General features: G+C 43.5%; 1 long non-coding RNA gene across 1 annotated transcript; it reads right to left on the minus strand.

The window, feature by feature from the left end:
* Window positions 1-4,986: 4,986 nt before the first annotated feature.
* LOC116065839 lies at window positions 4,987-7,525 on the minus strand. The gene is made up of 3 exons (XR_004108833.2): window positions 7,379-7,525; window positions 5,897-5,952; window positions 4,987-5,409 (listed from the first exon to the last, which is right to left on the minus strand). It is a non-coding gene; the product is annotated as an uncharacterized LOC116065839 (long non-coding RNA).
* Window positions 7,526-26,666: the final 19,141 nt, after the last annotated feature.

Here is a 26,666-nt window from a genome sequence, read left to right on the forward strand (position 1 = left end):
GTGTGTGTGTGTGTGTGTGTGTGTGTGTGTGTGTGTGTGTGTGTGTGTGTGTGTGTGTGTGTGTGTGTGTGTGTGTGTGTGTGTGTGTGATGTAAATATACTGTAGCTCATATGTTCCACTGATCACTGCAAACAATAAAGCTGTTGTGGCAATTGAAGTGAACAAATGACTCCTGAATAAACATTTGACATGGTGTGCTGTCATGGTGTTGGCAGCGACCTCATAAGAAGGAACAATAAACGAGAAAATAGTTTTCTTCATCATGGCATAAGTCCAGAAAGTCTACTGTGTCATGTCATTATGTGTATAAATGTTATTTCCTGACAATTTCTTGTCCAAATCTTATTTGTTCTCATTTATGTTATGTTAATCATCATCTGTGTGTACATACTGGTGTTTACTGGGAATCAATTACCATTACCAGTTTTAAAATGGTGACATCTGAAAACACGATATTTGAATAAAGAAGACATTCAAAAGGTGCTGTACTCGATATTCAGAAAAAAAAGTGGTCTTGAATTACCTCCTTCACGGCTCTCACAGACCACTCCCCAATATGAGAAATACCCACGCTTTGTCACGGCCCTCGGTGTCTGAGAGCCACACACAAAGCGCTCACATGCACTAATGTGTAACGCACGCATGGCCAGAACGACTACCAAAAGAAAGAACAGAGTAGCTCAGATTACAACACTAACAGAGGGAGTGAGTCTTTCTCTCCTCAGCACGCCATTACTGTGCTATATCTTTACATAAGAAATTTTGTTTACTGCCATATTAATGTTCTGAATGTCGAGTACAGCCTGTTTTAAAGAAAATTTGATTCCAAATCTTGAAGTTCAAGTTTTTGCTGTCCAGGGTTGTAGGTAGTCATGGGCCAGTATGAGATTCTGACGATATGATAACCTTCAGCAAAAATACCACGGTTTCACGTGCAATTACAGCTCTAAAATGTATTATTTTATAAATGTCTGGGTAAAAAAACAACTTTTTTTCACTGTATTTTATTTTAAACAGCATATAGAATATTTGGTATATTTTTTTAAATGTGTACCATATTAAGTTTAAATAATACAATCATAGTTTTTGATGTGGATCCCCCTTTGCTGCCAGAGCTACTGCTGCCCTAAAAAGAAAAAAAATGAAGACATGTTAATTTTTTTAATTTTTTTTTTATAGATAATTTTTTGGGCTTTTCCGCCTTTAATTAATAGGACAGCCAGATATGAAAGGGGAGAGAGAGAGGGAAGACATGCAGGAAAATCGTCACAGGTCAGACTCGAACCCTGGACCTCTGCGTCGAGGCATACACCTCTCAGTATATGTGCGTTAATTTAACCGGAATCTATAATGACAGTTAACTCTGGTCTAAAAATGTGTGTCCTTTTGGTAATATAGCATTGGATTTAACATTAATTTAAACAAAATATTACATGATCTAATTGCTTTTATGTAAAAAAGATATATCACGCACAAAATGTGTACTTGTCTGCTTAGTGAAGTTACGTTGGGAAGGAAAATAGTTGACGTTATCTGCGTCGGTAGCAACTTGAAGTAATTATTTCACTATTGTTAGAAATGCATGATTGGGGCGTCTGTGCTTTTTCGGTACCCGAAAAATTCCCACATAGCCGGCTTCATACTTTTTAGACGTGTGGGAAGAGTTCGGGGGTTTCATCTCCTGCAGCCATCATGCACAGACACTCGCAGCAACAACAGGAGGGGCCGTGATACTCTACGCTGCACATTGGATTTCTGAACTGCACTTTCTGTCCGCAACGACTCAAAAAACTCATATCAAAGCTCATATCGCAGGAACGGTATAACGGAAAATTTTAGTGGTTTTGAAATCGTGACTTTTTTATATCGTGGTATACCTTAAAACCGGTAACCGGCCCATGCCTAGTTGTAGGTTGTTAGGGTTGCAACTAACTATTTCCATCGTCCTTGAATCTGATGAATTGAATTCTTTTTTTTTAACGACTGATACATCATTAAACCTGCAACATTCTTTGTGCCACTTGGGGGCAGCAGAACAAGCTGTGAACACAATATTGACATATTATCTAACTAAAATGGAGGGAGATGTCTGTCTGTCTGACAACCGCTCCTCTGATCAACAGGATTGACTCCCTTTTGGAGGCAGCCTCAAGTGGCCACCCGGTGAACTACAGTTTTTGGCACATTTATAGTTTGTCGAACAGATGGAATAACGAATTAACTACTGTGGATTTTCTCTCCCTTCACCATCTAATTTTTCATTCTCTTTTCCCTTGTCCTCCTTTTTGCATCCCTAGCTCTTTACTCTTCTCTCGCCTCTCATCACTCCGCCCTCTTCTCCCTCCCCCTCTCACTCCGTACAGTGTGCGTGAGGCTGGTCAATAGTGACAGTCCAAGCCTTTGTTTTGGCAGACACCATTGACAGGCCTTTTAATTGCAGCTTGACTCTATGCAACACACACACACACACACACACACACACTCGTGCCAAGGGAGGGGCACAGGCTCTTCATTAGCTATGCCAGTTGGGGCAGGCAGTGCCATGGCTGAATACAGAGTATATTCGGCTATCTCATCAGAGAAGCTGCTCATAGATGCACACACACACACACACACACATAGAGCGCAGTCAATTATTGAGAGGAGGGATCAGGGTGTAGATGCAGAGGGATGGTGAGTGCTGAAGAGGTAAACGCTGAATATAGCCCATATGGAAACGTGTGATGCTTGTCACAGACACACACACACACACACACACACACACACATACAGCACTCATTGTCACGTCTCTACCAACTTCTGGGCACCAGTGTATGAAGAGATGTGAGGGTGACAAGCATGCGTGGTAGGGTCTTATGTGTAATAGAGTTTGTGTGTTTCTGTATAGAAAGACTATATTGAAAGACAAAGAGTTGATTAGAAAAAACAGACACAGATATTACCCCATCCTCTATATATATATATATATATATATATATATATATATATGTGTGTGTGTGTATATGTATATATATATATATGTGTGTGTGTGTGTATATATATATGTATATGTGTATATATATGTATATGTGTATATATATATCTATCCATGAAGCTGATTTGAGTGATTGTGACCAATCAGTCCATTCACCTGCCAGTAACAGCTGAGTATTCACATGTGAATCGATTAAGGCACCTGTTCAGTATTCCTGAAAGGCTAGCCCAGGACAAATTACACTCGGTATGATGCATTGATAGTCAATGTGGAGATTTTAGAGGATCATTTTATTGCTGACACTGTAAATATGGGATACAGACTGCATCATTTTTCTGACCAACAATAACATGATGGCCGCTCGCGGGTTAATCAGAAAACAAAATCTAGGCCTTTCTGTCACCTACAAAAATATAATTAATGAGTAATTAAAATTAAAAGAGAAGCACATTGGCCTCACGCAAATGTTAACACATACAAATTTTATATGTGATAAATCCCAAAAGATCTCCCAATAGTGGGATTTAAATAAATACATACACAAATGCAAACCAATGTGGTCTATAATTAACTTAAAATAAAAAAATGCAAAAACCTATTTTAATCTGTAACTTTAAACAATGTTTTTTAAACAGTGAAAGAAGAATGAATTTCATTTTCCACCGCATTAAGCTTCCAATATTCACAGATCCTCTCATCTTCTTCCATCCCCAGTATTATCCTTAAACCCATGCTCCTGTAATAAATCCAATATTTCAGATGCCCAATTACCTAAAACAGAAGAATTCACGCAAGCCTTCTGTATCTCACAGGAGTCCACTGACTGCCAAAATGGTGTGTAAATGTGTGTATTTCCAAAAGGATCTAATGGTCCTATAATGAATGTGCACATCCTGGTCGATTGTGAAAATTGATTGTGTGTGAGTCGACAGGGACTTCATGGTGTATTCAGGTGCACCTCATAAACTCTGAAGTCTGTAATCAATGTCCACGAAGGTTGTTTAAAACGAGATATTTTCCTTTATTGAAATACATGCATCTGCTATTAGTCAGACCCTCCAGGATTTTGTGGCCATTTTTTGAGATTGTTGCGGCCCAAAATGCCTAATTTTGCGAAAGCTTTTGTAAGAAATTGCGATAAAAATTGTGAATTATTTTTTTGGTATACTTTTTTGAAAATAAAAGGAAACTTGTTTCAGGGAGAATACAACTACTCTGGACTGATTATTCCTAGTAACCTTAACAAAAAGGCTCAAGATGTTGCAAATGTTGGTATTATATGAAAATGGCTGGTGGATTTAAGACAAAAAATAATAATTTATTGATTTGAATCAAATTTGAGCAAATGTGTCAGTGGCTTGTCGATCTTCACATTGTTAGTTCATTTTTTATCCTGGCCTGGGACACATATTCATACGGTTTGATAAAGTAATGTTACTTATTGGACTTTAACTTATCATTGCACTTACAGTAACGAGAGTAGCTGTCCTCAATTTAGGTCATCGTGTACGTCTCATCTCCGGTTTTTCCTGCATCCACCGTGTGTGTGTGTGTGTGTGTGTGTTTGTGCGCGTCAGTCGCGGGGGGAACTGAGCAGCAGCCCCGCCCGCTGCAGAGAGCCGACAGGATTGAAACAGCAGCAGCTTTCAGCGACTTTAGAGTGAAAAAACGTCACAGCGTACATTGATGTTAAAATGTATACAGGTTGGCAGGGCGGTCTGAAATGTTTTGCACCGTCTTTCGCTGTACGTTTTGTTGGTAAATGTGAGAAATTCGAGTCACACATGTCTCGTCTTCATATCAGAAACAAGGAAATGAATTTGGCGACGTACGTGTGTTATGTCAACCCGTTCTCACTCCCGCTTGGTCAGTGGCTCTCAGAGGCGCATACTGATGCAAAGTCTGGCACGTGGGACTGCTGTGATTGGTTGAACTCGCGGGAAACTCCGGTTATTGGTCAAATTTGCGGTAAAGTTGCGGTGATTGGTCAAAATTGCGAATCACACCGAATTCACGGTGATTGGTTGAATTTGCGTGAATTGTTGTGATCGCGACATCACGAATTCCTGGAGGGACTGATTAGTTCTTTCAATACGTAATTTTACTGATTATATGTCAAAATCATATCAATATCCCTTTCATTTCTACAAAGGCAGATTTTTTAAAATCTCTATTAAAAAAATCTTTTTGCAAATTGTTATTAGCAAGCTCCACAATATTCTTGTACAACAGGTCCCCAAGAACCTTTGTGATGTAACAGTCGTCATGGGTTAGTCATTGCAAGCGTGACAGCTCCTTTCCAATCCCGAACCACCGACAGCCTCCGCTCAGAGACATATAGCTACAGAGTGCTGCTGCGTCATAAGAAATCCAGTGTGTCGTCACCTGCAGGTCACGTGACCGCCAGGCTTCCTCAGGTTATAAACCTCTTGACCTGGAATGAGATAGTGTTATTGTGGCTGCCAGTAGCCTCATGTGACTTAGTGCACTTGTCTGCGAAGGCACTCGCATGAAACTAAGAGAAAATGACTGAAATTTTTATGTGGCTGGGAAATAGGATGTTGCCTTCTTAAGCAAAGAGAGTGACATTACTGGAATATACACCTTACTATGTGGATGCACTATGTGGACAAAGTATGTAGGCATTTGCATCTTAGTTCTAGGCTAAAATGAAATTTATGAGAAAAAAAAATGAAGACATAATGTATAAAATGAATCATTTCAGAGATCAGTGGGCATGAGTGTCTGTATTTACGTATTCTTTCCATTGTGTCTCTCTGTAAATGCCGTTGATGCAGCCAACTGTTCCATATGTAACGTTATTTTTACCCACCATACTTCAGAAATGTCTTACACAGGAAATGCAGCACACTTCTAAAACACAAGCGTTTGTGTAACGTCTTGAATGGTGGTAATTGTACCTGAGGGTCACCGGGGTGTTGTCCTCAAAGGGTGGAGGCGGAATTGGATTCAGCTGCTGAGGAAATGAAATATAAAAAAAATTAGATTTCATTTAATTATTTATTCATGTCAGCGATGCAATATGGAGCCACCTGGGGTGTTTGTGTGTTTGTGTGTGTGAGCAGGGGTTTCAGGTGATTATTACCTTGGAGATTTTGACTCATTTGCATATAGGATAATTTATATGACCCCTTGAAATGGAAATTATACACAAACACGTTGCTCTCCACAGGAAGAGGAGAGAGAAAGACAAAGAAAAGAACGGAATGAAGGTACAGTATGTTGAGGAGTGTGTGTGTGTGTGTGTGTGTGTGTGTGTGTGTGTGTGTGTGTGTGTGTGCGTGCGTGCGTGCGTGCCTGCGTGCATGTTTTGTTTGGAGGAAGAGGGGTCCTCAAGGGGGTTGATGGTAAGCTTAAGGGTAGCCTATTTTTTTAACCTGGACCCTATTTTCCCATGCATTGGTGTCTAAGTAAATATTGTGAACAAAAATCTTTGAAATTGGGCCAGTATTGGGCGAGAATGCTGTAACCAGCAGCCTCAAACCGGGTCCGGGCTGCAATGTAATCATATCTGTAGGGCAAATGCGCATCGTCAATTTCTTCCACTAAAAGTGCTATTTTTGCCGCTGAGAGCTTAGATTATTATTCTGTCTGACAACATAATGGAAAGGATCCCTACAGAGATAGACCTTTAAAGAGTAAGATCCTTCTTGTTTAACCAGAAACAGCCCAAAATCGCAATCACCAAACGTACCAGACTCCATTTAAATAAACAGTACTTTTATCGTGTATAGAACGCACATATTTTCACATGTAAATGGGTGAATTAAGGGTGTATTTCAACCAAACCAGAGTGGTGATTGTTGGAACAGTGGAAAGAAGAACCAAGACGGCTTTTCAGGGATGTTTCATGTTAAGCAAAAAGGTCGATCACAGTAGGAATCCTTTTCATAATTTTGTCAGTCACTTGGAACAATAATCTGAGAATGACAGTGGCAAAACAAGCACTTTTAGTAGACATAAATTGAAGTTACGCAATTGTCTATTAATGTTACATTGCAGCTTGTTTCGCCTATGACTGGCCCAATTTCAAAAAGTGTTGTTCCTATCAGTCACTTAGACACAAAAACATGGGAAAATAGAGTCCCGGTTGAAAAATACAGCATTTACATTTCTGTTCTTTAATGCATGTGTTTTCAAAATACCACTTAATTTACTATATGACTCCTAAGCTGGAAGGGATTCAAGATTTGCTCAAGAACACTGTTAAGGCAGGAAGTTGCCAACATGGGCCAGAAGACAGATATTTCACTTTACTGCGTTTGAAACATGTATCACGAGATAAGGTGTTCAGCCTGTGGATGACTGAAAAGAAACAAACCATTTGAAATGTGCAGGGATTTACTGTACGAGGCAAAAAAAACGGTTAAATGTTAACCTACTTGCAGCCGCAGGGTGCTCTTTGTTAGTGAATTTCTCAAGCTTTTAGCTCCGTAGCCGTGGAAGCCCAGATGAAACACAGTCCCATCACATGATGTTAGCTCAGCGCATGCAAGGATCGCTACTTAACACTGACAACCACCCAGTAGTCAGGGAAAAGCTCTTGTGTGTCGTAAGCTACTTATTTACTGTCCTATCGCTTCTGCAGAAGATAAACTGCTTTGGGAAGGGGCGAGCAGAGACTATTAAGCCATCAGTGAAATTGCAGGATGGTCTGTATTTAGGGTATGTTTTTAAGAGAACCCTCATGGTGCAATATGTCTTTTTCCAAACCTCTGATTGATATGCATAATGTTCTCGTCATGCGATGGCTATCCCAACACTTTAATTCTCTCAGGACTTGTGTAGTATGCATTAGCGCTTACAGATTTCTACACCTTATCTAATGTCTTTACAAAAGCCACACTAAAAGGCGCACAAGCCCCCCCCCCCTCACTCATTGGCAGAGCTGTAGCCTTGGTGCTTTATATCATTCAGCTTTGTCTGGCTGACCAGCCTTCCTTTCTTCCATGGTGAAAGGGACCACGATGGACAAGGTGCTATTGTGAAGCAGCATGCACCCAGCCCCCTTCTGCCACCTCACTGTTCATCAATTACAGAACAAGCACACAGGGTGAATGCAGCATTATTTATGTTCCCTTGCCACCACAACGCACATGTAATTACCTCTCAAAAGCTGTAATTGTGCTCATTTCTCATGTCCGGTGCGGACATCCACTCCACTCATGTGCCCTCGCAGCGTCTCCATGGAGATTGAGAGCCAGTTGACGTTGAAGGACATCACAGGTCGTAGTTCACATTTTGGATTGCCATAGGTGTTTGACTATGTACATTGGACAGTAGAATTCAGATGGAGCTGCTTCTACGTGCCTGTCGATAATGTAGTTCATATGTTCTTTTTTAGAATTGAGCAGATACTGTAAAAGATGGAAAAAAAGTCATTAAAGGCAAAAGTTATTTATATGTGTTGTTTCTATGAAAATGTAATATGGGTATTATCTTTTGTGTCACTTAGGCAATAATTCATTTCTTTCTTTCTTTCTTTTCTTTTTTTACCTTGAACCAAATGAAAATTCATCCAACATCATGCTTCTGCTTCAGTTTGTGACTCCAGCTTTTGGATGTGAGGTTGGTTGACTAATGATTGAAGTGACTGGTGAGTCCATCACCACCGTCCCGGCAATACAGAGTGACAGTTTGTATGTGTTTGATCAATGGTGCATAGCTCAGGGACAGAGCGAGAGCACGGGGCTGTGGCAACTCTCAAACCTCTTTGTCAATCAAAAGGCCCACGAACTGCACCCCATGAAATCCATTAAAACCAATTTAGCCCCAGCCGCACAGCTCAGGACTCCATGAACGCTCAGCCCGCGGTGAATTAATGATGTATTTTCAAAACTTTGCTGGTTTGAGTTGATTGCTGAATATTATTTCTCGGACCTGGTGTGATTCATTACTATGTGGTGAAAAGGTCTCTCAGTGAGGGATCATTCAGTGTAGTTTTTATCCTGTCTGATGTTAATAAAAAATTATTTTTCAATGCCTTTTTTTCCCCCCTTTTTCTTTTTGTCTTATTTTCTTCTTACAAAATGATCCTGTTTTTTTCTGCAAGTTGATGAGGCTGACTGATTCTCCTCTTAAGGTTCTTCTGGTGCAAAAATAATCGATAAATCACCACCTTTGGACTGTAACGACACCTTGATTAATTAAATAATTTTAATTAGTTTAAAAAAAGTATTTACCTATAACAAAAAGCAAATGCGGATGCGCATTCTCGTATTTTATCTGTTTTAAATTTTTTAATCTGTTTTCATGTAAAGCACTTTGAATTGCCCTGTTGCTGAAATGTGCTATAGAAATAAAGCTGCCTTGCCTTGCCTTGCCTTGCATGAATTAATTTCCACTCAGGTCCCAAAACCAGCGGCAATAGACCAGACCCTACCCAACCAGATCATACTGAATATAATTTGGACCTGGGCCCGGCTAAGGTTTAGAATACTGGAAACACAGCAGACCCTTGACTTGAACCTTCTATCTTAAAGGTGCAGCAGGTAAGACAAACTTTCTGTCATATTTGCTGAAACTGACCCTATGTTCGAGTGGAACTACATGAAGCAGGTAATTTAAAAATAAATCTGGCTCCTCTGGCACCACCTACAGCCTGTAGTGCGATTTGCAAAAATCCACCGCTCCCTGTTCAGATGCACCAATCAGGGCCAGGGGGGGTGTCTAACTGCGTGTCAATCACTGCTCATGCACACGCATTCATTCTCCCTTGTGGGGGGAGGGGCTTAGGAGACCGTTTTGGGCTTTACCTGAAAGGGGGGAGGGACTGAGAAGTTGTCGATGTTCAAATTTTTTGGCTAAGTCCTGGATCTTCACAATCCTTTAAACAGGTAACACTATAGTTCACTGTCATCTCCTGGTCTGGTGTGTGTGTGTGTGTGTGTGTGTGCGTGCGTGCATGCGTGTGTGTGTGTGTGTGTGTGTGTGTGTGTGTGTGTGTGCGTGTGTGTGTAGCTCAAAATCCACAAAACCAGCCTGAAAATGAATTCTATCTGAAACAATTGCAAGAGACTCTATGGAGCAGAGCCGTATAATTGTCGTAGCTGGCTGTTGCTACGCTATAATTTTCCAGTCTGCGTTCAAGGAGGTGGTGCTTAACAAAGGGTCAACACATTTCTTTTCCTGCTCTGAGCGTTAGAGCTCTAGAGCTTCCCTCTTCTTTTTGCCACAAACAACACAAGCAACACATGGTTCACATGTAGTAACCACAGCACTTAGCTTCTAGCACCACCTGTTTCATGAGGGACGTGTGAATGAATTTGGCTGCACCACTTTCTGATGTAACTGGGCACTAATAACTTTTATTTTAAGCCCTGCATGGATAAAGTGCAGTCATATAATAATGTACACATGCAGTACATTCTGTACACTGTTTTGGAATGCATTCTGTGTATTACTGTCTGTTTCTACATCTTCACTTGCGTGAGTGTCACAGCAATGTGTGTGTGTGTGTGTGTGTGTGTGTGTGATGTGTGCGTGTCATGCAATAGCTTTGTCCTCCCCTGAGCCCTGGCTGTTCCACTGTCTGGCTGCACACTCACTCTCTCACCCTTCCTCACTCTCCTCCCTGCTCACTCATTCATATCAGACATGTCATCCACCACGCAGCGCTTGGACACCCTCACGGGAACTTCTTGACCCAGATCTGTCTTCTCCTCTGCCCACTTGACCACACACACAGAGGCACAGATGCACTTGACATTTGGTCACTGACAAGACATCAGGTGAGGACAGAGGAACCCAGGTGACAAGGAGAAGCAGTGAACCTTTGCTGTGATTTCGCCCCTCTGAGCCCAAGTACTCTCACTCACACACACACACACGTCTCGATGTTGTATTTGCCTGTCAAGTGAGCAGGAATAGCCGTTCTCGTTCCTTCGCTCTGAAAACCAGTGAAGGCCTTACTATTCACAGTGGCCTTCCAGAGCTCTCATCACAAAGCTCAACTAAAAGGTGTATTGTTTTCCTGATCAATATCAGCGGTGCTCAATACACACACAAAATAATCACTTGAAACTGGAACCACCAATAGGAAACCAAGATTTGTCCCACTGCTTATGGTTGAAATAATAAACTGGAACAACATTGAAGAGCCAACAAAGTAAGCCTTTTATCTAAGGCAAGATTCATTACATCCATTTGTAAAGGATACTTCCAGTTTATTACAACTAATATTGTACTTCTCCAAATAATTGCTAAGATCTGGGAACACGGCATTTCATGTCGCGGCTTTCGTCGCTGTTTGTCACTTTGCCTAAGATTGAGTGACAAGTAGTACCGCCCTGTTGTTTATTTGGTTGCCATGACTTTGCGAGTGATGACGTCCTGTCACTTTTCGAGTTGCTCACCCTAAAGGGTGGTGAGAGCGGATGACAGTTTGCTTGAGTTCAGTAGAGCAGACGGCTCTGCAGAGTTGTGTAATTACGACTTTACGGCCCTATTTCTGATATGAGTCGGGCTGCCACGGTAATATCAACATAGAGGAAACACTGAGTTAACATTTCACACAATACAGTAACGTGAGCTATTTAAATTAGCTGGATACATGGTTAAACCTCACTTGCTCTCACCAGTGTATCGTTGTGTGTATTTTGCAGCAAATCCCTGCCAATCGGTCCCAACATTTCCCAGTTAGATAGTAAATGCCGTAAGCATAGTCTTTGTAAATCTTTACAATCATTCCCTGAAAGAACCAAGCAGGCCTGTCTTGTCGCATGGTCCAAATGTTCTTCAAAACTTGCCATTTTCAGCGTGTAGCTTGCTAGCCCGGAGGTTCTGGTTGTTGTTTTCCGAAGCGACCGAAGTTTAGAACGGCAACACAAAGAAAGCGGAAGGTGAAGGGCATCCGGCGGAACCTCCGGTGGCGCTGGAACTTTCAGGTAAATGAACCGTCATCGATCCAGACTACATAGGCGATAATAGCAGCAATCAGATAATAGAGCTTGAAATCTTACCTGTTCAGGTAACAGTGGTTGAATTTATGTTAGCCTAATCAACAATAGTATTAAAACTCAACAGGAGCGTGATGCTTTCCTGTGGTCTTGCTAGCCTCGACTGCAGTACTACTTGTTGTACCATCACTTGTTGTTGCTTTTTAAACTGACCCAGTGATGTCTGCTTCGCCCTCGACATTTCTGAGCCTGGTGTTAGCCAAGGCGCCGCTTAGTGGCTGTTGCAGCAGGCAAGACCAAACTTTTGTATAATTAACATAAGTTTATATTTAAGTTGTCTTGGAAACATATTTTAAAGTTCACACAATATTAGGCTATTTAATATGCTATTAACTGCTCCTCAGATCTCTGCAGGGTAAATCCAGACAGCTAGCTAGACTATCTTAGCCTCGTGAGACCGTCCTGATCTCGCAAGCTCCAGTTTTCCACTCGCAGATCAGTCTGGCATCTTGAGCTAGAGAAAATTTGGAGCCATTCGCCAAACGACCGACCAATCAGCGTTGGTTTTGAGGCGGGTTTAGGTGTGACGCAACAAGAAGCGACTGTTCAGTCTAAACAACATGGCGGCTTCCATGGATGAGATGAGCGTAGCTATCGCGCAAATTTTATCCAAATTAGAAAGTATTCCTTCATTGAAAGAAGAGCAAAAAACGGAGCGGGTGCCCATATATAGAGGTTTGCTCCTCGACGCAGCAGGCCCAGGTTCGACTCCGACCTGCGGCCCTTTGCTGCATGTCATTCCCCCCCTCTCTCCCCTTTCATGTCTTCAGCTGTCCTGTCAAATAAATGCCAAAAAAAAAGAAATGCCAATAAACCAGAGCACGTTTTCCTCCCATCCCCAAATGCTGTGTGGAGTAGCCAGACTCTCCTCCAGCGCGCTTTGGAGGAGGGTCTGGCAAAGTGAGACTAGGCATAGGCCTACTTCCTGCCGGACATTTTGGCCGTCGATAATTTCATCTGTTTGATAATAACGCGTGTGGGACGGAACTCAGCTGAAACCTGCTCATTTGCATGGTAGTAGTTTTTAGTTCTGTGTGTAGTGAGTAGTTTAGGAAATCTTTCATTTATAAAGAACTTATTTATGTGGTTTTGTGTGTATGAAATATTACAGTCCCTGTTTACGAATTTATAGAACTTAATAGCAACCTCCAGAAAACTATTTGTTTTGGGGTAACCTTAGTTAAATAAATTGTTTATTTTAAATAAAACTCTTGCCTGGACTCCCTCCTTGTCACATTCCCTAAACTTGTGACAAATGTTATTGTAACTGATACGTAGACATAATGGTAAAAATTACAAAAAAAGACCCAATTTGACATCATCTAACAATGTTAGCATCCAGTGTGCATATACCCAACAGCACTTAGCTTTCCTTTCTATTGCAGCCACGTGATTGTGCATATTAAACCCTGATTGTGTGTAATGAATATTTGATGGAATATCTGATCAAACTAATTGTAAATGTGTATCCATTTCCGTGCATACTGTACTATACTGAATACCATATGTTCAGCACAAATGGTGGGCATCTGATCAATTCCTTCTGATCTGTCGATACTGGCCTTTGTGCACGCACGCACGCACACACATACACACACACACAGGCACACGCACACACACACATGCACACACACACACACACACACACACACACACACACACACACACCCATACTGACTCCATCTCTGTCTCTAGCAAAAGCCATTCAGAGCTTCATTCATAGCTGTGACAATCTACTCTCTAAGGTGTACGCTCCTTTATCTGCTGGGACCTCTGTGTGTGTGTGTGTGTGTGTGTGTGTGTGTTTCTGCCATAATAAGCCTCGCTCTCTGTCTCCCTCCCTCCCGCCTTCCAGTTCCACTTTCTGAGCGATGCGGGTGGAGGAGGAAGTGACCTATATAGGCTGCATCTCTCTCTCTCTCGTCTGTTCCAGCTTCCTGCATTTCAATGTTTTGTGTGTGTGTGTGTGCGTGTGTGTGTGTTTGTGTGTGTGTGTGTGTGTGTGAGAGAGAGAGAGAGCGAGAGAGAAAGTGTGCTGTAGAAGGAACATGAATAATTCAGCGGATGCCTCAACACGACCGCCTTCAATAAAACCATCCCCCTTAATGAGTCTTAATGACAGCCACGGCGTGGAGACAATCAAAGGGTGTGTGTGTGTGTGTGTGTGTGTGTGTGTGTGTGCGTGTGTGTGCGTGCAGTCAGTGCGTGGGTGGGTAGGAAGAGGGAACATCAGTGCTGGGCTGATGGTGTGTGCTTGAATAATGGCGTGCATGCGTTGCAGTGAGCGTACCTGCCGCACACTCTCCTGTGTGTGTTTGTGCAGGTACAGAGTAGAGTGCTGCCTTTGCCCCGGGCTCTGTCAAGGTTGCCCAGGGTAATACTACTTGAGACTTTGAAAGTAACATGAAAGCTGACTTCTCAGCAGGGGAGGTGAGAGGAGAAGCTTGCTGGGGTGGAGCAGCTGAGGAGAGGAGCAACCTCCCAACAGCTCTCCAGGCTTGTTTGTGGGTTTGAACTCCACTATTGCTTCCTACTTCCTCCTTCTCGTAGTGTTTACAGCATCTCTTTATTTTCTTTCCCACCTTGACTGTTTCATCATGCTGACTAGAGAACCCTCAGTTATCTAACGTTGTCTTTTTAGTTTTTGGAATTCACAACTGAAAACTGCCAAGGCTTCTTTAAGTGTTTGTATGGACATTCGAGATGGTGACGATTGAGAATAGATGCGTGGTAATGGAGGATTTCAGTCAGACAAAGAATAAAAAAAGATTACCAATGTGTAATGTTTCCTTTTTGCAAATTTGGTTTGACGTTCATGAAGTCTAAGCAATTCATCCAAGTCATAAAAAAACACCTTTGTCTCTGTGCATGCCTCTCAAAAGATCACTTTATTTTGACTTGACAGTAGGATGAAAACACATCTATTGTCTGCGGTATTTTATTGTGTAGCAAAATGGTCTTTCCATTTACAAAGTATACATTGCCATTAACCCCTTGCTCCCTTTAGGTTTTATGTTTGGTAACTTCACAGTCAAACATTTCTATCTACACAATATACAGTAACAATATTACAGTACAGGTTATGTGCATTAGAATAGGACAAATGCCTTAATTGTAAAAAACAACAGTTTATCATTTCCAAGGTTTTGGCTATTTAAACTCAATGGGTTTTGAGCGTGAAATCCACCCCCCCCTCTACCCTATACAACGTATCACATGGTAGATATTTCATACCTAAATGATGTAATGATAACTGAGCCATCTTCATGACAACTGAGCAGACTCATTCTACTCCTGAAGACTGTGAGACGCGGTCTAAAGCACTAGGTGGACCTTGAGTTTTCCGAGTTGGATTTACCAAACCCTCTTAATCGTACAAACTTGTCATAAATCACTTGTTTCCACTGATAAATGCCACCTGATCATTAGCATTACTGACAGCCCCAAATTGCTATATAAGACCACCTGCTGTGCTCATTTTGCGGGCAGATTCCATTCATAAATGTCAGTTAAAAGACTTTCACACTGCGGAGCCTGACGTTCTGCTTTCAAAAAGCAGCAGATTGAAACAGTAGTGGTATTATATTATTTAGGTCATCAACACTGGGTCATTGCAGATCTGTGCAATGACGGGAATAAAGAAGGAATGATTTGATATTAGGTTAGATGCCGAAAAACGTATTGTTAAAGCAAAGCGTCCTATGACTTAAATGGGAGGCGGTCAAGTGCATGTGACAGTCACGGATGAATGAGAGAATACATTCCATTACAGGTAATGTTACACCATCGGGTGCGACATAGGATGTTCCCCTGAATAGAGACCTATAAAGACCCTGAGGCTGCTGTTGGAGTGTGATAAAATTGTTTTTGAACTACTTGTACAGTCTGCCTTAATACGAGAAAAGCGGTGAATACCACAAATTCTAATAAATCACTCGAATGTAAGAACAAATCCGTTCATATGGGTGGTTCTTGCATGTGGCCCATTTAGTTTTGACATTTCAATCAGGAGAGACTTTGTTGAAAGGTGCAAAAAATAAATACATTTAAAGATTATTTTTTTGGGGGCCATTTTTAGGCCTTTAATTTCACAGGACAGATGAATACTTGAAAAGGGAGAGAGAGGGAATGTCATGCAGCAAAGGGCCGCAGGTCGGAGTCGATCCCGCGGCCACTGCGTCGGGGAGCAAACTTCTATATATGTGTGTCAGCGCTACCAAGTGAGCTAACCCGGCCACGCAAAAAGAAAAGAAATGTATTCATCACATCACAAGATCTTGAAATGTACAGTCTTTGGCGATTAAACTCCATCGCTATGTAAATAATTTGATAAGGGGTAGAAAAGCCAAGAGTAGGCATATCCCCCGATGGAGTCTAGACACTGGTGGTGGTGAAGGAGCCTGAAGACTGGATGGAAGTACAGGAGCGGTCTTCCGAAGGGGGACCTAGGGTGCTGTCGATGAATGGGGTGGAGGAGGGTTGTACGATTTGCCTGAAATGACAACTGATAGCAGCAGAGAGAAGAACAGATTTAAAGCAGGGATGCTATGATGTGATTGGCTCATGGAATTCATGGCCAATTCTGGTTTGTTTAAATGAAGAGTGAATGCCCCCGAATCAGCTGATCAGTTTAGGAAAGAGGGAGAGGTGATTGAAAGTCTTCCTGAAAGAATTTACGCTGAACTTGATTAAATCCTTATCTATACTTTGTTCACTTTGACAGCACAATGGAGCTCAGCGTAAATTCTTTCAGGAAGACTTCTAAACTTAATCACTTTCTCTCTCTTCTAAACTGAACAGCTGTTAGAGGCGTTCACTTTTATTTTAACCAATCAGAAGCGGCCATGAATTGCACGAGCCAATCACAGCATGATATCCCTGTTTTAAACCTGTCTCTCTCTGCTGCTCAGTTGTCATTTCAGGCTAAGAGCACAACCCTCCTCCTCCCCTGCTCCTTCGATCTTCATCATGCACGTCTCCTGGTTACTCCTCCGGCAGGCCACTGCCGTCGTCTCCTCCGTTCGGTCTCGGGCTCCTCACACCACCATCAGTGTCTAGACTCCATCGGGGGATTACCTTCTGGCTTTCTACCCCATTAAATAATATCATTTCATAACGATGGGAGTCTAATCTCCAAAGACTGTACATTTCATAACATGCATTCGTACAATAAATCTTTGCATATCTGCAACGAAGTCTCTCCTGATTGAAATAATGAGTGTGTTATCATGGAAATGTATGATCAGGTTTTTGAAATGTCCCAATTTCAGAAACCCGGATAAACCCTTATCACTTTTTATGAGAAATACAAATATGCTAGCTGGAGTATTCTGAAAGAAACCGGGGTAGTGTTGCATGTATACACCTTATCACCTTATCCTGGTTATAGAGCGCCGGCGACTATCTTTGCAGGCGCGGCTTCAGCTAAGTGATGATGAACAGAAACACAAACAGTGGGCAAAAGTGTCTGACTTGTGGAGCGGTAAAAAAAAAAAAAAAAACTCAACTCATCTTTATTTATATAGCACCTTTCATGCAAGCATGCAGCCCAAAGTGCTTCACAAAACAAAATTATAACATGATGAAAAAAAAAATATAAATTAAAGATTAAGCAAGGCTAAAAATTACAACAATAATCCATCCATCCATCCATCCATCTTCATCCGCTTATCCGGTAACGGGTCGCGGGGGTAGCAGCTCCAGCAGGGGACCCCAAACTTCCCTTTCCCGAGCCACATTAACCAACTCCGACTGGGGGATCCCGAGGCGTTCCCAGGCCAGGTTGGAGATATAATCCCTCCACCTAGTCCTGGGTCTTCCCCGAGGCCTCCTCCCAGCTGGACGTGCCTGGAACACCTCCCTAGGGAGGCGCCCAGGGGGCATCCTTACCAGATGCCCGAACCACCTCAACTGGCTCCTTTCGACGCGAAGGAGCAGCGGCTCTACTCCGAGCTCCTCACGGATGACTGAGCTTCTCACCCTATCTCTAAGGGAGACGCCAGCCACCCTCCTGAGGAAACCCATTTCGGCCGCTTGTACCCTGGATCTCGTTCTTTCGGTCATGACCCAGCTTTCATGACCATAGGTGAGGGTAGGAACGAAAACTGACCGGTAGATCGAGAGCTTTGCCTTCTGGCTCAGCTCTCTTTTCGTCACAACGGTGCGATAAATTGAATGTAATACCGCACCCGCTGCGCCGATTCTCCGACCAATCTCCTGCTCCATTGTCCCCTCACTCGCAAACAAGACCCCAAGGTACTTGAACTCCTTCACTTGGGGTAAGGACTCATTCCCTACCTGGAGAAAGCACTCCATCGGTTTCCTGCTGAGAACCATGGCCTCCGATTTAGAGGTGCTGATCCTCATCCCAGCCGCTTCACACTCGGCTGCGAACCGATCCAGTGAGTGCTGAAGGTCACAGGCCGATGATGCCATCAGGACCACATCATCCGCAAAAAGCAGCGATGAGATCCCCAGCTCACCGAACTGCAACCCCTCTCCACCCCGACTACGCCTTGATATCCTGTCCATAAATACTACAAACAGGATTGGTGACAAAGCGCAGCCCTGGCGGAGGCCAACCCTCACCTGAAACGAGTCCGACTTACTGCCGAGAACCCGGACACAGCTCTCGCTTTGGTCGTACAGAGATTGGATGGCCCTGAGAAGGGACCCCCTCACCCCATACTCCCGCAGCACCTCCCACAGTATCTCCCGGGGGACCCGGTCATACGCCTTCTCCAGATCCACAAAACACATGTAGACCGGTTGGGCATACTCCCAGGCTCCCTCCAGGATCCTTGCAAGAGTAAAGACCTGGTCCGTTGTTCCACGACCAGGACGGAATCCGCATTGTTCCTCTTCAACCTGAGGTTCGACTATCGACCGAACCCTCCTTTCCAGCACCTTGGAGTAGACTTTACCGGGGAGGCTGAGAAGTGTAATACCCCTGTAATTGGCACACACCCTCTGGTCCCCCTTTTTGAAAAGGGGAACCACCACCCCGGTCTGCCACTCCTTAGGCACCGTCCCCGACTTCCACGCAATGTTGAAGAGGCGTGTCAACCAAGACAACCCCTCCACACCCAGAGCTTTAAGCATTTCTGGACGGATCTCATCAATCCCTGGGGCTTTGCCACTGTGGAGTTGTTTAACTACCTCAGCAACTTCCACCAGGGAAATTGACGACAATCCCCCATCATCCTCCAGCTCTGCCTCTACCATAGAGGGCGTATTAGTCGGATTTAGGAGTTCCTCAAAGTGCTCCTTCCACCGCCCTATTACCTCCTCAGTTGAGGTCAACAGCGTTCCATCCTTACTGTACACAGCTTGGATGTTTCCCCGCTTCCCCCTCCTGAGGTGGCGAACGGTTTTCCAGAAGCACCTTGGTGCCGACCGAAAGTCCTTCTCCATGTCTTCTCCGAACTTCTCCCACACCTGCTGCTTTGCCTCTTTCACGGCAGAGGCTGCAGCCCTTCGGGCCCTTCGGTACCTTGCAACTGCCTCCGGAGTCCCCTGGGATAACATATCCCAGAAAGACTCCTTCTTCAGTCGGACGGCTTCCCTGACCACCGGTGTCCACCACGGTGTTCGTGGGTTGCCGCCCCTTGAGGCACCTAAGACCCTAAGACCACAGCTCCCCGCCGCAGCTTCAGCAATGGAAACTTTGAACATTGTCCACTCGGGTTCAATGCCCCCAGCCTCCACAGGGATGCACGAAAAGCTCCGCCGGAGGTGTGAGTTGAAAGTCTGTCGGACAGGGGCCTCCTCCAGACGTTCCCAGTTCACCCGCACTACCCGTTTGGGTTTACCAGGTCTGTCCAGAGTCTTCCCCCACCCTCTGACCCAACTCACCACCAGATGGTGATCAGTTGACAGCTCTGCCCCTCTCTTCACCCGAGTGTCCAAAACATACGGCCTCAGATCAGATGAAACGATTATAAAATCGATCATTGACCTTTGGCCTAGGGTGCTCTGGTACCAAGTACACTTATGAGCATCCCTATGTTCGAACATGGTGTTCGTTATAGACAATCCATGACTAGCACAGAAGTCCAACAACAAACAACCACTCTGGTTTAGATCAGGGAGGCCGTTCCTCCCAATCACGCCTCTCCATGTGTCTCCATCATTGCCCACGTGCGCGTTGAAGTCCCCCAGCAGAACTATGGAGTCCCCCACTGGAGCCCCATGCAGGACTCCATTCAAGGTCTCCAAGAAGGCCGAATACTCCGAGCTCTTGTTTGGTGCATACGCACAAACAATAGTCAGAGTTTTCCCCCCCACAACCCGCAGGCGTAGGGAGGCGACCCTCTCGTCCACCGGGGTAAACTCCAACGTAGCGGCGCTCAGCCGGGGGCTTGTGAGTATCCCCACACCCGCCCGGCGCCTCACACCCTGGGCAACTCCGGAGAAGAAAAGAGTCCAACCCCTATCCAGGAGTATGGTTCCAGAACCGAGACTGTGCGTAGAGGTAAGCCCCACCAGATCCAACTGGTAGCGCTCCACCTCCCGCACAAGTTCCGGTTCCTTCCCCCACAGAGAGGTGACGTTCCACGTCCCCAGAGCCAGCGTCTGCTGCCCGGGTCTGGTCCGTCGAGGCCCCTGACCTTCACTGCCACCCATGTGGCAGTGAAGGTCTTTTTGAGCGTGAAATCCACCCCCCCCTCTACCCTATACAACGTATCACATGGTAGATATTTCATACCTAAATGATGTAATGATAACTGAGCCATCTTCATGACAACTGAGCAGACTCATTCTACTCCTGAAGACTGTGAGACGCGGTCTAAAGCACTAGGTGGACCTTGAGTTTTCCGAGTTGGATTTACCAAACCCTCTTAATCGTACAAACTTGTCATAAATCACTTGTTTCCACTGATAAATGCCACCTGATCATTAGCATTACTGACAGCCCCAAATTGCTATATAAGACCACCTGCTGTGCTCATTTTGCGGGCAGATTCCATTCATAAATGTCAGTTAAAAGACTTTCACACTGCGGAGCCTGACGTTCTGCTTTCAAAAAGCAGCAGATTGAAACAGTAGTGGTATTATATTATTTAGGTCATCAACACTGGGTCATTGCAGATCTGTGCAATGACGGGAATAAAGAAGGAATGATTTGATATTAGGTTAGATGCCGAAAAACGTATTGTTAAAGCAAAGCGTCCTATGACTTAAATGGGAGGCGGTCAAGTGCATGTGACAGTCACGGATGAATGAGAGAATACATTCCATTACAGGTAATGTTACACCATCGGGTGCGACATAGGATGTTCCCCTGAATAGAGACCTATAAAGACCCTGAGGCTGCTGTTGGAGTGTGATAAAATTGTTTTTGAACTACTTGTACAGTCTGCCTTAATACGAGAAAAGCGGTGAATACCACAAATTCTAATAAATCACTCGAATGTAAGAACAAATCCGTTCATATGGGTGGTTCTTGCATGTGGCCCATTTAGTTTTGACATTTCAATCAGGAGAGACTTTGTTGAAAGGTGCAAAAAATAAATACATTTAAAGATTATTTTTTTGGGGGCCATTTTTAGGCCTTTAATTTCACAGGACAGATGAATACTTGAAAAGGGAGAGAGAGGGAATGTCATGCAGCAAAGGGCCGCAGGTCGGAGTCGATCCCGCGGCCACTGCGTCGGGGAGCAAACTTCTATATATGTGTGTCAGCGCTACCAAGTGAGCTAACCCGGCCACGCAAAAAGAAAAGAAATGTATTCATCACATCACAAGATCTTGAAATGTACAGTCTTTGGCGATTAAACTCCATCGCTATGTAAATAATTTGATAAGGGGTAGAAAAGCCAAGAGTAGGCATATCCCCCGATGGAGTCTAGACACTGGTGGTGGTGAAGGAGCCTGAAGACTGGATGGAAGTACAGGAGCGGTCTTCCGAAGGGGGACCTAGGGTGCTGTCGATGAATGGGGTGGAGGAGGGTTGTACGATTTGCCTGAAATGACAACTGATAGCAGCAGAGAGAAGAACAGATTTAAAGCAGGGATGCTATGATGTGATTGGCTCATGGAATTCATGGCCAATTCTGGTTTGTTTAAATGAAGAGTGAATGCCCCCGAATCAGCTGATCAGTTTAGGAAAGAGGGAGAGGTGATTGAAAGTCTTCCTGAAAGAATTTACGCTGAACTTGATTAAATCCTTATCTATACTTTGTTCACTTTGACAGCACAATGGAGCTCAGCGTAAATTCTTTCAGGAAGACTTCTAAACTTAATCACTTTCTCTCTCTTCTAAACTGAACAGCTGTTAGAGGCGTTCACTTTTATTTTAACCAATCAGAAGCGGCCATGAATTGCACGAGCCAATCACAGCATGATATCCCTGTTTTAAACCTGTCTCTCTCTGCTGCTCAGTTGTCATTTCAGGCTAAGAGCACAACCCTCCTCCTCCCCTGCTCCTTCGATCTTCATCATGCACGTCTCCTGGTTACTCCTCCGGCAGGCCACTGCCGTCGTCTCCTCCGTTCGGTCTCGGGCTCCTCACACCACCATCAGTGTCTAGACTCCATCGGGGGATTACCTTCTGGCTTTCTACCCCATTAAATAATATCATTTCATAACGATGGGAGTCTAATCTCCAAAGACTGTACATTTCATAACATGCATTCGTACAATAAATCTTTGCATATCTGCAACGAAGTCTCTCCTGATTGAAATAATGAGTGTGTTATCATGGAAATGTATGATCAGGTTTTTGAAATGTCCCAATTTCAGAAACCCGGATAAACCCTTATCACTTTTTATGAGAAATACAAATATGCTAGCTGGAGTATTCTGAAAGAAACCGGGGTAGTGTTGCATGTATACACCTTATCACCTTATCCTGGTTATAGAGCGCCGGCGACTATCTTTGCAGGCGCGGCTTCAGCTAAGTGATGATGAACAGAAACACAAACAGTGGGCAAAAGTGTCTGACTTGTGGAGCGGTAAAAAAAAAAAAAAAAACTCAACTCATCTTTATTTATATAGCACCTTTCATGCAAGCATGCAGCCCAAAGTGCTTCACAAAACAAAATTATAACATGATGAAAAAAAAAATATAAATTAAAGATTAAGCAAGGCTAAAAATTACAACAATAAGACAAATAAAACCAACAGTTTGATTTAGTAAAAGGTGGTTACTGCAGGCAATAACCGGGATACTAATCTATCATATGGGGATGTGAATAAACCGATTTCTCTGTGTTGCATGTAAACATTATATCCCGAATATGATGAAAACCAGGATATGCATGTCCATGTAAACACACTCAGTGACCAGTTTACATTTCAGTTTTCTTTGCCATTCCCTTTTCTTCCAGATAGGGAGAGCAGCAGGCCGATATGAAATCAACTTCAATCTCAAACTCATTTCCACCCAAAATATCACTTCTAGCCCTCTGACCCTGTGTTTTGTGTCTCTCAGTCCGTCTGCAGCAGACAGTGCTACTCTGGCTGTTTTGTTCCACAAAGCCACAGATGACCCTGTCAACACCAACCCAGCAGCAGATGTAGGGGCCACGGCTGGCACGCCGGTGTCACTGCCCAAACAGCTGTGCCACCAGAGGTGGGTAGTCTCCCCAGCAATGATGGATGACTCAAACAAGTTTTGCCACCCTTTACCAGCCCACACAACTTCTGGACTCTGGAGTTTCACAACCCAACTCCTACATATAGAGCAATAATAGCAGCTGTTGTATCCATAGTTTGAAGCAAGCTTCAATCAAACATGTCGATGTGGGGGGGGGTGGGGGTGGGGTTAAGCATCTTGTCTGAATTGTGTGTGTGTTTGTGTGTATGTGTGTGTGTGTGTGTGTGTGTGTGTGTGTGTGTGTGTGTCTGTGTGTGTGAAACAGTAGCTAGTAGAATGCAGCAACACAGCTCTTTCATGATTGCTAATCGTTAAATTGATAGTAGTGCTGTCAGTTAAACGCGTTATTAACGGCGTCAACGCAAACCCATTTTAACGGCGTACATTTTTTTATCGCGAGATTAACGTTCTTTTTGGCCTAGCAAACTTTTATGTTTTTTTCACATGCTGTTGCAACAACTAGTAACGTTAGAAAAACTACAACACCACACCGGATCTAGCTAGACCGGAAACTAAACAACAGGCACGCTGCACACACTTGTTTGGGCTTGTGAGCCGGCCAAAGAGTAGTAGGCTAACGTTACGTTTTGAGTGGATGGTGAGCGTGAGACGCCAAAATGGATGCCAATAAGATTCTGAATGGAAAGTTGACATTTAAAAAGTTGCCAAATGGTTCCATTGACAAGACCAAAGTGATCTGTGTGTTTTGTCGTTGTGAACTGAGCTATCATCGCAGCACGTCCAGTCTGAAATACCACTTGATGGCCAAGCACACAGCTGATGCCAATTCTCCGCCCCCTCGTCAAAGCCAGGTGACAAAAGCACAAAGCCAGCCAATCCACTTTTCCATGTTGATAAGAGCATTAAAATGAGAAAAAAATAATTGGACAAAAAGAAATCTAGGGACATTTAGAATAGATAAAAATGTGCGATTAATTCCGAGTTAACTATGACATTAATGCGATTAATCGTGATTAAATATTTTAATCGTTTGACAGCACTAATTGATAGCTTATTACATTCTAGCTATTGTTAGCCATTACTATAGCACTGTATGCAAGCTATCTTTATGCCTATGCCTAGTTTAGGTTCAGTGGCGGCGCCAGATATTTTCTTTTGCTGGTGCTATGGGGTTGCTCCACTTTTCAGTGAGTGTGCTCTGAAATTTAGAGTTTCCCTTGACACACGTGCACACACGCCGCGGTCTACTACGCGAGCGAACGAGAGGGAGAGAGAGAGAGATTGATTTATGTTTTTTAACTAAAGTTAAAACTAAAGTTGCCGATACAGCAGCACCATAAAACTCTTTTTCAAATACCAGCCAACAGGCCGGGTTTACACAATCATCACTGCAGCATAGAGTAGCTCATATTTGCAGAAGAGAAATGCAGAAGGCCAAATACACCACACACACAGCCTGCCACACACACACACACACACACAGTATTCATACTTGCACACATGGTCAAAATAATGTAATCATATCTATAGTGACTTAACATATCTAAATAAGCCACTGAGGGTGAACAGCAGACATTGAAATGAACCAATGTTCAGTGCGCGTCATAACTTTGGATTCGGTGATCCATTTATTCACAGTTCTGTAAACACATTCACGTTCACTGTACGTTAACCACGGCCTTCTTCATGTACCTCCTCTTCTTCTGAACATTTACAGGTTTTGATGAAGTCTCCACACATTGACGTTTAGGGGGTAAAAAAAAAATACGTTACTGCGGAAGTAAAGTCAAAGGTTTAAAGTGTGCTGCGCCATTTGGCCGAATACGATCACCTGTGTTGGCTTATAATAATATAATAATCAGTTTGTTTTATTAATGTATTTATTCATTTTTCAAATGTACATTATAGTATTCACACATTAACAAAAATCCTTCTTATAAATAAACCACAGCATTTTCTTGGGGGTGCTAAGGGGGGTGCTATGGGAATCCTAGGGGTAGCTACAGCACCCCCACACTCCTATGAAACTGTGACATTAATAATATCACTGTCCAATCCTCTAAACAAACTGTGAAGCAGTTTAGGAAATATATTAATTTCATGTATCTTCCTATGTCTGTCCAACTCAATACAAATCATCGGTTTCCTGTTTTCAACAAGATGCGAACGAACCCAATCTGGAGGTCAGATGTACTTTGTAGAACCGCAACAGGGAGTTCAGCGTATACATATCTTTCATTTCTGCAGTGATGGATGAAGCCACAAAGGAGACATATTTGAATAAACTCTCATTCACACTCAGTCTCTATGCAAATTGCGTTGTCATGCCGGCACTGCAGCAATTAGGCAACGGATGGGGCTGGTCGTGTTTCTCACGGTTTATTGCACTCACTTTCTGCTCCAACCCGGCACAGTCTTGTGGGTAAGAAGCAACATAGAGTCAAGGCTAAACAGGAAATTTTATATGTGCTCTTCTCAAAAGCCTGTTTCCCTTCCTCAGAAGCCTGTATAAAGCAGCTTGCTACTAAGGAGATAAGGACTTATGCTTCCTGAGCCTGTGATCAGCACATGGCTACCTGAAGTGGTGCTACTGTTAGCACACTTCGGTGGACAAGGCTTTATGTTGTATGGATAAAGAGTTGAGTTTTTTGGCAATTTGCAGCTAACTGAGGTACACTGTGTGTTTGGAAGTGCCGGTTTTCATCGAGAATTAAACAGCAAAGCATCCAATTACCCATAGAGCTGGATTAATAATATCTCCCTCTCAGATGATTCGATACATGTATAGATCTTCTGTGCTGCCGATTTGATTGTATAGATTTATAAACAGTAGTCTCACTTTGCCAGACCTTCCTCCAGGAGGGTCTGGCTAGTCCACACAGCATTTCGGGATGGGAGAAAAACAGGCTCTGGTTTATTGACATTTCTCCAAACCAATCACAATCGTCTTGGGTGGTGCTAAGCGCCGGGAAGAGCCACGGTGTCGCTGCAAAAAAGCCTCGGGAAGGAACTTGTTTTGGTAGAACGTGTGTTCAAAAGTTGTTTTAGTCGTGCAACAGAAAACTCAGATTGGACAGATAGTCTAGCTAGCTGTCTGGATTTACCCTGCAGAGATCTGAGGAGCAGTTAACCATAGTCCTCACAAATCCACCA

This window comes from Sander lucioperca, chromosome 18 (assembly GCF_008315115.2).
Source record: "Sander lucioperca isolate FBNREF2018 chromosome 18, SLUC_FBN_1.2, whole genome shotgun sequence".
Classification (NCBI taxonomy): domain Eukaryota; kingdom Metazoa; phylum Chordata; class Actinopteri; order Perciformes; family Percidae; genus Sander; species Sander lucioperca.